The sequence below is a fragment of the Pleurodeles waltl genome, chromosome 6 (genome assembly GCF_031143425.1).
Source record: "Pleurodeles waltl isolate 20211129_DDA chromosome 6, aPleWal1.hap1.20221129, whole genome shotgun sequence".
In the NCBI taxonomy this organism is placed as follows: domain Eukaryota; kingdom Metazoa; phylum Chordata; class Amphibia; order Caudata; family Salamandridae; genus Pleurodeles; species Pleurodeles waltl.
This window is the reverse complement of record NC_090445.1, coordinates 1443493102-1443504909: the sequence shown is the minus strand read 5'-3', so window position 1 is coordinate 1443504909 and position 11808 is coordinate 1443493102.

Here is an 11808-nt window from a genome sequence, read left to right as displayed (position 1 = left end):
TCTGTCTGAACAATAAAGTGAGTGCCAAACAGGTATGGCCTCAACTTTTCCAGTGCCCAGACCACAGCAAAGGCCTCCCTGTCTATGGCAGACCAACACTTTTCTCTAAGGGTCAACCTTCTGCTGATAAAAGCAACGGGTTGATCCTGGCCCTCAGAATTCAGTTGTGATAAGACTGCCCCTACCCCTAATTCAGATGCATCAGTTTGAACAATGAATTTCTTGGAGTAAGATGGGCTTTTTAGGACAGGTGCAGAGCACATGGCCTGTTTGAGCTCCTCAAAAGCTTTCTGACAGCTAGCTGTCCATAACACCTTCTTATGCATTTTCTTACTTGTGAGATCATTAAGAGGGGCTGCTATGGAGCCATATTATTTAATGAATCTCCTGTAATACCCTGTGAGGCCTAAAAAGGCTCACACCTGGGGTTGAGTTGTAGGGGGAACCCAATGCATGATTGTCTGGATTTTCCCCTGTAGTGGTGCAATCTGTTCTCCACCTACCAGGTGGCCCAGATAAACCACTTTTCCCTGCCCTATCTGGCACTTTGAGGCCTTGATAGTGAGGCCTGCCTTTTGCAGGGCCTCCAAAACTTTCCAAAAGTGGACCAGGTGCTCATCCCAGGTTGAGCTAAAGACAGCAATATCATCAAGATATGCTGCACTGAAAGCTTCCAATCCTTGCAGGACTGTGTTAACCAACCTCTGAAAAGTGGCAGGTGCATTTTTCAAACCAAAGGGCATCACTGTAAATTGGTAGTGCCCTCCTATAGTTGAAAATGCAGTCTTTGGCTTAGCATCTTCTGCCAATCTGATCTGCCAATACCTTGCAGTCAGATCAAAAGTGCTAAGATACTTGGCAGAAGCCAGTGTATCAATGAGCTCATCTGCCCTAGGTATAGGGTGAGCATCAGTTTTTGTTACCTGATTGAGACCTCTGTAGTCTACACAAAACCTCATCTCCCTCTTTCCATCTTTGGTGTGGGGTTTTGGTACAAGCACCACTGGGCTAGCCCATGGGCTTTCAGAAGGTTCAATCACTCCCAGATCCAACATTTTCTGCACCTCTTGTTTAATGCAGTCTCTGACATGGTCAGGCTGCCTATAGATTTTACTTTTGACAGGCAGGCTGTCTCCAGTGTCAATTGTGTGTTCACACCAGGATGTTGTACCTGGCACAATTGAAAAGAGGTCTGAAAATTGTCCAAGGAGATTGATGCAGTTGTCTTTCTGTTCTGCAGTCAGACAATCTGCTAAAACTACTCCCTCCACTAAGGCAGCTACTTCAGTGGTGGAAAAGAGATCAGGGAGAGGGTCACTCTCTTCTTCCTCTCCCTCATCTGTTGCCATGAGCAGGGTGAGATCACCCCTGTCATAGTAGGGTTTCAGGCGGTTGACATGAATCACCCTAAGGGGACTCCTGGCAGTGCCCAGGTCTACCAAATAGGTAACCTCACCCTTTTTCTCAACAATTAGATGGGGTCCACTCCATTTGTCCTGGAGTGCTCTTGGGGCCACAGGCTCCAATACCCACACGTTCTGTCCTGGTTGGTACTGGATCAGAACAGCCTTCTGGTCATGCCATTGCTTTTGCAGCTCCTGGCTGGCCTGAAGGGTTTTACTGGCCTTTTTCATGTACTCAGCCATTCTGGATCTTAGGCCAAGTACATAATCCACTATGTCCTGTTTAGGAGCTTTTAAAGGTTGTTCCCAACCCTCCTTCACATGAGTGAGTAGACCTCTTACAGGGTGCTCAAAGAGGAGTTCAAAGGGGCTGAAGCCCACTCCTTTCTGGGGTACCTCCCTGTAAGCAAAAAGGAGGCAAGGTAACAGGACATCCCATCTCCTCCTGAGTTTTTCAGGGTGTCCCATTATCATACCTTTGAGAGTTTTATTAAACCTCTCTACCAGTCCATTAGTCTGTGGATGGTAAGGAGTGGTGAACTTGTAGGTAACACCACACTCCTTCCACATTGCTTTCAAGTATGCAGACATGAAGTTGCTACCCCTGTCTGATACTACCTCTTTAGGAAAACTCACCCTGGAAAAGATTCCCAGGAGGGCCTTTGCCACTGCAGGAGCTGTAGTGGTCCTTAGAGGAATTGCTTCAGGATATCTTGTGGCATGGTCCACAACCACTAAGATAAACCTATCGCCTGAAGCAGTAGGAGGGTCAAGGGGGCCAACTATGTCAACCCCTACCTTTTCAAAGGGCACCCCAGCCACTAGAAGTGGAATTAGAGGGGCCTTTGGAGTGCCACCAGTCTTGCCACTGGTTTGGCAGGTCACACAAGATTTGCAAAAATCTTTGGTCTCCTCTGACATCCTAGGCCAGTGAAACAAGGGGACAAGTCTTTCCCAAGTGTTTATCTGGCCCAAATGCCCAGCCAAAGAAATGTCATGTGCAAGAGCGAGAAGAAACTCTCTGTACTGCAGGAGAATGACCAATCTCCTGGCTGCTCCAGGTTTTGAGTCCCTTGCCTCTGTGTACAAGAGGTTGTCTTCCCAGTATACTCTATGACTGTCACTGACATCCCCATTTTGCTGCTTTACAGCTTGCTGTCTTAGACCTATGTATAGTGCACGTGTGTAATGGTGTCCCCGCACTCACAAAGTCCGGGGAATTTGCCCTGAACGATGTGGGGGCACCTTGGCTAGTGCCAGGGTGCCCACACACTAAGTAACTTTGCACCCAACCTTCACTAAGTGAAGGTTAGACAAATAGGTGACTTATAAGTTACTTATGTGAAGTGGTAAATGGCTGTGAAATAACGTGGACGTTATTTCACGCAGGCTGCAGTGGCAGGCCTGTGTAAGAATTGTCTGAGCTCCCTATGGGTGGCAAAAGAAATGCTGCAGCCCATAGGGATCTCCTGGAACCCCAATACCCTGGGTTCCTTAGTACCATATACAAGGGAATTATATGGGTGTACCAGTGTGCCAATGAGAATTGGTAAATTTAGTCACTAGCCTGCAGTGAAAAATTTTAGAAAGCAGAGAGAGCATAAACACTGAGGTTCTGGTTAGCAGAGCCTCAGTGATACAGTAAGGCACCACACAGGGAACACATACAGGGCACATCCTATGAGCACTGGGGCCCTGCCTGGCAGGGTCCCAGTGACACAAGGACTAAAACAACATACATACAGTGAAATATGGGGGTAACATGCCAGGCAAGATGGTACTTTCCTACACACGTGCAAAAAGCAACAAGAAAATGAAACACATTATTTTTATGGGCCACACAGGTCACTTTTTGCATTTTTAAAGACACCCTCCTAAAACGTGTTCGGAGTGATTTTAGGAGATCTCAGTGTGAAAGGTATTTTCATGCTTGCATGCTGTTTCAATTTTGTGGATTTCAGTCCCTGTCAATCTAGCTACTATATTAGGCATACAGCTAAATTTAGCTATTAATATTATAAAGCTGGCTTTTGGCAGGGTGTGGAAACTGGAATTTTTGGAGAGGAAGTCGCAGGTTCTAGCCGAAGAGGTTGTCAAAGAAGAACCAAGACTCTTGAGTCATCTCATGATGAAGACCAGTGGAAAGGTGAGGGCCCAATTACGCAGAATGTCATTGATAGAGTGAAAGGAGCCCCTACTTTTCTATGCACTGTAGATGAGTGCAAAAACGATTCAGTGACTTGAGCAACAAGAGGGAAGGGATCCTTTCACGTCAGCTGGGGTGGACTTTTTCTATTTTGTCTAACTGAAGAGTGAGGGATAGAGTCGTATGGGTGCTGCAGATGTCAGAAGCCCCTGCAGCTCCTTAGATGTCTGGTGTCACTGGGGCCTGAATTACAGGGTTTGGAGTTTGAGGATCTGATAACTCCAGCTCCGGAGACTCTGAAAAACCTGTACTTTTCAGTATACTCTCCCCTGTGGATACTGTTCCAGGCACTTGTAATGAAGACCATACACATATAGCAAGTGCTCTGAACAGAGCATTAATGCATGTTTGCACTTAAGTAATTCTTTTGAATGAATTGAAATTATAATTGCTATCAGACAAAGGAAGGAACAGATATATGAAGTGTTAGACCTGGCATCTTTGGCTGGGTCTCCCCTAAAGTTTTGCCTCTGCTTCCCATGTTGTTGACTTGTGCTGTTACTCTGGGCACTTTACCACTGCTGACCCATGCTAAAGTGCATATGCTCCCTATGTGAAATTATATGTGCAATTGGCTTTTCCCTGATTGGTATATTTGTTTTATTAGTAAGTCCCTAGTAAAGTGCACTAGAGGTGCCTAGGGCCTGTAAATCAAATGATACCAGTCGGCCTGCAGCATTGATTGTGCCACCCACATGAGTAGCCCTGTAAACATGTCTCAGATCTCCCACTGCAGTGTCTGTGTGTGCAGTTTTGCACTGCCAATTCGACCTGGCAAGTGTACCCACTTGCCAGGCCCAAACCTTCCCTTTTTATACATGTAAGGCACCCCTAAGTTAGACCCTAGGTAGCCCCATGGGCAGGGCTGCAGTGTATTTTAAAGGTGGGACATATACCTGTGTGGTGTTACATGCCCTAACAGTGAAATACTGCTAAATTCAGTTTTCACTGTTGCAAAGCCTATCTCTCTCATGGGTTAACATGGGGGCTGCCTTTAAATATCCTTAAAGTGCAGTTTCTTTTTGAGAGCAGATAGAAATGTGGAGTTTGGGGTCTCTGAACTCACAATTTAAAAATACATCTGTTAGTAAAGTTGGTTTTTAGATTGTCAGTTTGAAAATGCCACTTTTAGAAAGTAGGCATTTTCTTGCTTAAACCATTCTGTGACTCTGCCTGTTTGTGGATTACCTATCTGGGTCAGACTGACAGTTGGGCTATTTGTGAATATCTTCTAGACAGGGACACAAAGGGAGGTGGGGTGTAGCCTGCATATCCTGATGAGCCATCTGGGCTAGAGTGGGGGGAGGAGGAGTGTTCACTTAGACCTGAATGGCTGTGGCTGCCCTCACACAATGGAGTCTCCAACCCCCCTGGTGTGTGTCTGGGGCCTGCCTGGGCAAGACAGGATCCTGTAAACAACAGAGACTTTCCCTTGAAGTTTTCCTACTTCAAAGGCAGAAAGGGGTATAAGTAGTGGACCCAAAACCCTAGACTTTAGATCACTACTGGAACCAAGAGGAACCTCTGCCAAGGAGAAGCGTTGAAGAGCTGAGGAGAAGTGCTGCCCCTGCCCGTGACTGTACATTGTTGGGCTATCCTGCAGTTGCTGTTTCTGCCCGTGAAAAGGGGACAAAGTCTGAACTTTTTTGTGCATTCCTACTTTAGAAGAATATCTAAAGTCTTGAACTGAGCTTGCCTTCTGTTTTGAAGTCTCAGGGCCATCAAAGGCTTTCTCTACAGGACCTGGACTCTCTGCTGAGACTCCTGCCCTGCCAAGGGGTGCCCTATCCAATCCCTGGGCCCCTGAAAGGTGAAGTTGGCAGAACAAGGACTGAAACCCACACACAGAACACCGTGCCGGGAAATTTTCGACGCACCATCTGCAATGCGGCTGATAAATGACGTGCCACCTGCTTCATGGCTGAAATCGATGCTCCACCTGCATCACGTCTGGGATATCAACGCATCGCAGCTGGAGAAACGACGCAACACACGCTTGCAGCTGCTGATAATGACTCAAACCCCATGCAGGGTGGTTTTCCAACAACGTTCAACCGGATTTCACATGCATCGTCTCTGGGCATCAAAGTCATCGAGAATCTGCTGCCCCATCCGGAAATCGATGCATCTCTCTCCTGCGAGGGAGAAAAACGTTGCATCGCTTACCTGACCGGAGAAGAAAACAACGCATGGCCTCACTTGCAAGTAAGGAATCGAGGCATTGCTGAGTTTTCCGACGATGCTCACATATGTGGCTTTATTTTTGATGCAAACCAGGTACTTTGTGTAAAATCAAGGTTTCCATTGTTTCCAATGGAGTAATACTCTTAGGTACACACTTAAACTTTTCAAAATTCGCATTTGCATCATTTTTTTACGCAAAAGCGGCACACATTTATAAAATGCAATTATATTTTGTAAGTCTGCGCCGCTTTTGCATCAAAAAATGACACAAATGCGGCGCAAAAAAACTATAAATATGGGACTTATTCTTTTGAAAATTTATATGTTGGATTTTTATTGTTTTGGTCTTGTTTTATTTAGATAAATATTGCCTATTTTTCTAAACTGGTGTGGTGTCCATTTTGTAGTGTTTTTACTCTATTAATGTGTGTGTGTTACTACACATTGCCTCTGGGTTAAGCTTTTCTGCTCGTGCCAAGGTACCAGGGGGGTGAGTGGGGGTTAACTAGATGTGTTTTTCCTTTGCCCTCACTAGAGTGATGGTCTTTGTTTGGACAGGGGGTAACCTGACTGCCAAAGATCCCATTTCTAACATTAATGCATTGCATAACATAGGATTTATCTATCAGTGAATGACCAGGAGGCTTGGGTGAGTTGAAATGTAATGTACATTTGAAAAAGTCACCTACACAGAATGTTTAAATGTGCATGATATACTATTTAGGATGTTTTTTTATGACACCTAAACATTTATGGTGCTGCTTCTATCCCTCGGAAGGAGTATGGAAAAGATCTGCCTTGAACTAGCTATACCCAGCCAGTGATTAGATCAACCAGGGAGAGGAACCATCAGTGTCAGCAGTTATTACACCAGCATCAACTACTATGCCAACAATAGCTGAAGGTTCAAGTGTTCCAAATGCTACTGAAATAACAATCAGCAACTCAACTGCTACAATGTCAAAAAGCTTGGAGTAACCCCAAGTGTGTGAGCATGATTCAGAATATGGGCCATGGGACACAAGATAGAGCTGATCAAGACATTCATCATGAGGAACAACAAGAGGCCCAATACTCTGTTGGTAGCTTGGCAAGGGAGTTGGAAGTCATAGCTGAAAGGTTGGAGGCTCTGCAGAGAGGAAGGGAAGAGAAAACCTTCTTGCAAACTCTGAAGACTCTGGCACTGCATGTGTGTGCTATCAATTATCAGAGACTTTTTACAAGAATTTGTGGTCATACAATGAGAAGAGGTCAGAATGGCACTGCACCACATAATTCAAATGCCATTAGATGCAAGGGCAAGACATAGACAATTCTGCTTTCAAATGCAGGTCGACAGGGCAAATAGGCGCACTATCCATCGCATGAATGCTGTAGTTAGAGCGTGAGGCAGGCAAATAAGTGAGGAAGAAGTAGTACGGAGGCCACTGTCAGCGTGCCTATACCACTGCCATCGAATCGCACAGCTGAGTGGTTGGCGACTTGGAATCTCATTTGACGCCTTTCACTCCACATGTAAGTGGCCTCAGCTTGATTTACCATAAAACGAATGTCATCCTTGATGTCCTGGGTGAGGTCTTTACGTACTTTCTTATCACTCTTATGCACTCCTTATCACGATCTACACGTCGCTTACCACTGTTGGCTGAAGAACTTGAAGGTACACCCAGTCTTCTACTGGTTCTGGACTCACTAAGATAGGGGTGACCCTTTCTAGTAGCCACGATGCTGCTCGACTGGGAACGCCAAGGCAGACCATACCCTCAAGAAGGAGTCCCAGAGGATTAAAAAAACAAAAATGTGGGGAAAAACCTCTACACAAGAACTCCTGAAAAGGAGGAAACGAAATAATGAAAAAAGGAAAAAAGGGAATAATCTCTAGCAAAGGGCAACAGGAACTGGAGAAAACACGGAGAAACAGGAGCGAGGATCACCACCAAGCCGAAGTGTTTGCAACGCAAGGAAGACAAGAACTGAATGGCTTATATATCAAGAAACAGGAAGTGACAAACAGGAAGAAAGAGCGACACCATCTTGGATTGGGAAAGGCCAAATAGAAAAGAATAGGAAAAAAGTTATCAATATAAAAGGAAAAAGAAAAAAGAAATGCTGGGAAAAAGAACACCAAGAAGAAGAACAACATGGACACTAGAACAAAGAAAGAAACGAAGTTAAAAGAAAAGAAGAAGAAAAAAGGAAGAAAGAAAAGGATAGTCCCCAGAGGTAAGTAAGGGAAAATATCAGGGAGGTAAGCTGGGGCAGCGGCACGACCTGGAGCATGAAATGTGCTTTCTGTGCCGCACAGCAAAAAGAGAAACACAAAAACGCAGGCCGCGGTGATGCCGGCGCTCCGATACTCGGAGCGCCGGCCCGACCGCAGCCCGAACAAGGGACGCCATGGTAGAGCGCGGCATCACACTCCTGCTGATTCAACCATTCTTGTCTATGCATTTCAACATGCATGACTTTGATTGCTCCCATTTATCCACTGGTTTTATCACAATGGTTTACATATAAAATAACTTGGATAGCACCTGCTGTTCTGCCCTTGTGATTTTGTGGAATGCCTTTCTGTTTGGGTTTCTCAACTGATCAACAATTTTTGCCACTGCCTACTCAAAGGCTAATACCTCCACTGTCATAGTACTTGCAGATGAAATCGACCCTGCCTTTATTTGTCCTGAATTAATAAAATATGTAAGAACTCCCTTTTTGGTTGAGTCCACCTGAGTGGTACTGTGGGGGCCGCCAATGAGGAAGCATGCTATGAGACATTGTGGGTGAAGCGACCACTCAGATATCTTTCTGATCCCTATGGGCTAGTGTTAGTGACCCACATGTATTTGTACCTAGGGTCATTTAATATCCACGCTGTTTTTTGTGATTTAGTTGTCTGATGACGAGGGCGTGCAAAGGATTTTCATTCTCTTTCTCTCTCAGTGTGATGACATACTTTCTCTGCTTTACAGTCTTCACAGCTAGTTTCTCTAACCTTGCCCTGGAGAGGATCTGCACATGGTGCTCCATTACTTACTGGAAATGAACCACCAGCTAAAAATCAAAGGAATAACTTCTGCAATACTTTCTTCATTGCATAAAATACATAATATACATATGTATATTTTTTCAGCGAAAGAACATGCATGTATTTCTGTTTATTGTTAGAAATGTATTATTAAACAATTGTGATTTTTTGCTTTTTACAGTTATGGGGTAAACACATTTTCTTTCTCAAAACAGAAATTAATCCAGGATTTGTAAAGTGTGGCAAGTCACCAGTGAGGGTTTCGAGGCACTGAGATTAAGGACCTTTTTACAACTTTGGCAAAGGGGGTAAATCCGTCTCAAATGTGACCGATATCCCGCCCACCATATTACGAGTTCCATAGGATATAATGGACTCGTAATACGGCGGGCGGGATATCCGTCACATTTGGGATGGATTAACCCCCTCCGCCAAAACTGTAATCTGGCCCAGATTGGTTTGCCCAGAATCACAGGATGTTGAGCCAACGCCAAGACTCAAACCAGGTTCCTTCAGCAGCTCAGGCAGTTACGCCACATTCTCTCCCAGAAATAATTTTACCAAATACATTTTGAAATGACACAATTGTTTCATAAGTTTTTATACATAAAATGTCTATCTTTGTTAAAAATTAAAACAGTATGGAATTATTTCATCCCTAATTCCAGGTGCATTATCAAAAAGAAGACATTTTCCATGATGATTTAAATACCCTTCCTCATCATTGTCCGCTCAGGAATGTCATCATGTGGATCTTCGAAATTAATAACCTTTAACAAATGTTATGCAGAAGAAATCAAGCTGTGATTATTTTACATACTTTTATGGATACATATTGTAAAGAACCACCACTACTATGCAAACATCAGAACCGTGCATTTGAAAGGCCAAAGGCTCGCTCTGTAGTATTTCTTGTCCTATGTGCTATGTTACATACTTCTGCACTTGAAGAAGGTTGCAGTAAAGATATTGTTAACCAGGTTCTTAATGGATACTCTGAGTCACCTAGGTACTGAAAAATGCAATGAAAATGTTTTAACAGTATTAACTAAAATAAAGGGGAGTTATCATGTTATTACTTTCACAGCAAAGCACATTACATAACTACAGTCCATGTTCTTTCTGGATGCCAATTCTTCATTGCTATAGGAATTAAACTATTGTAAAGTAAAATTGGAATGTGGGATAATGTAGGGAAAAGGGCACAACAAACTGTGATGACAAGATAGGCACTAGACACATTTGCCAATTTATCTTATGTTGTTGTTTTCTGTTTGGGAATATCAGCTTACTGGCTCATGATACTCTTACTGCTGAGTGTGTACAGTGCAATGTACCCATCACATTAGAAAATCCACCAACTGCATACAATGTTGCTTTTATATAGTTAACTCACTGTGGCATCTGTGGAAAGGTAATGTATTGTAAACCCAATGGAAGTGAGGCTGGTAATACTGGTTTTAAAACTGGAAAATGTGGTTTGTGCAATAGCATATAAAGTGGCCACTGGTGCCTGGAATTCACCTGTTGCAAGAAAAGGCATTACTGATAGTAATTCTAATTATAGGTTGTATAGCAGTCCTTATTCCTATATATTGACTTTCCTTATACTAAAATTTACAGAGCACACAACAAATACCCTTAGGGTTGTCTGGGTGCTGAGTGCGACAAAAGTGTGAGTTTTAAGACTTTTCCTTAAAGTTGTAGAATTTCTCACAGATTTAAGTTCAGAAGGTGGGCTGCTCCAACATTTGGATGCCAAGAAGAAGGAACATACACGCAAGCATGACTTTTTGATGTGAGGAACCAAGACAAGTCTAGCTGAAAAAAATGAAGCAAATGTGACGGAACATAAGGTTAAAATTTCCTTCTAACAGAAGATTGGCCCGAGATTATAAAATTCTTGATGCACAAGAAAGCTAGCCTTGAATTAAGTGTGCTTACCGATAGGCAGCCAGTATTAAGGAGAAGCCAAGCAGACGAATTCTGTATAATTAGAAGATGATTAAGAAGGGAGTGTGGTAGACAAGGTAGATGGTATTAATGCAGTCAAGACACGAAGTGATGAGAGACTGGATGACAATTATACTGACAAAGGAGAAAGAAGGATGATTTTTTAAAGACGTTTTTAGATACTTCATTGATCTGTGTGGTGAAATATTTGGTTGTCAAAGATGATACCCGGATTCCTTTTGGACTCTATAGAAGAAGGAGGTGGGTCTGGACCTGTCAGGCACCAAGCTGAAATCCAATCCAAGGGATGGCAAGTGAACAAAAGGGTCTTTGCCTTGTTGGAATTACGCTAGAGACAGTGTGATATGATCTTCTCTTGTGTAGTAACCTAAGGAATGGAACTTCTGTATGTCATGATTTGCCAAACCTTACAATGTCCTCAAAATACATACGGTGTGGAAATTGCATGTTAGGCAGTTGCTGATGTGAGGAGCTGTGTAATGAGTGGTGGTTCCTGTACTCTTGGTCTCAAGAAATAAATCCATCTTACCTCTACCATGGAATTCCACAAGGAATAGCTAGAAACCACCAGAACATCTTCTAATACATTTCTGAGATTTCAGCTATTGTTTCACCTCTAATAAAGGCGCATCTGCATGAAGGAACACTGAGTTTTGCACATCATAAGTAAGGTGAGCACCCTCATTAGCGGAATTATTTACTGAAATATGGGAGCGCTCCTTTGGCTCGCACTGCTTCTCGAGTTCTGTGAGTTTGCGCTGAAACTTTAGCAGCCATTTTGCTTCTGGGCATTTATCGCTACGCTAGAGGACGTGACATATAGCAATGCAATTCCTCAATGTTTCGCTAGTAAAGTGGTCACTGAAAGTTCCCAACAAGTTCTCAACAAGCACAGAGATGCGCACACTTTAAATATACACAGTTAACAATTATGTATTTGTGCTTACAGCGATGAGCATAACTTACGAGCAGTATTGTAGCGCTCAAGAACTGATTTTTTAAAAGTTTCAAAATTA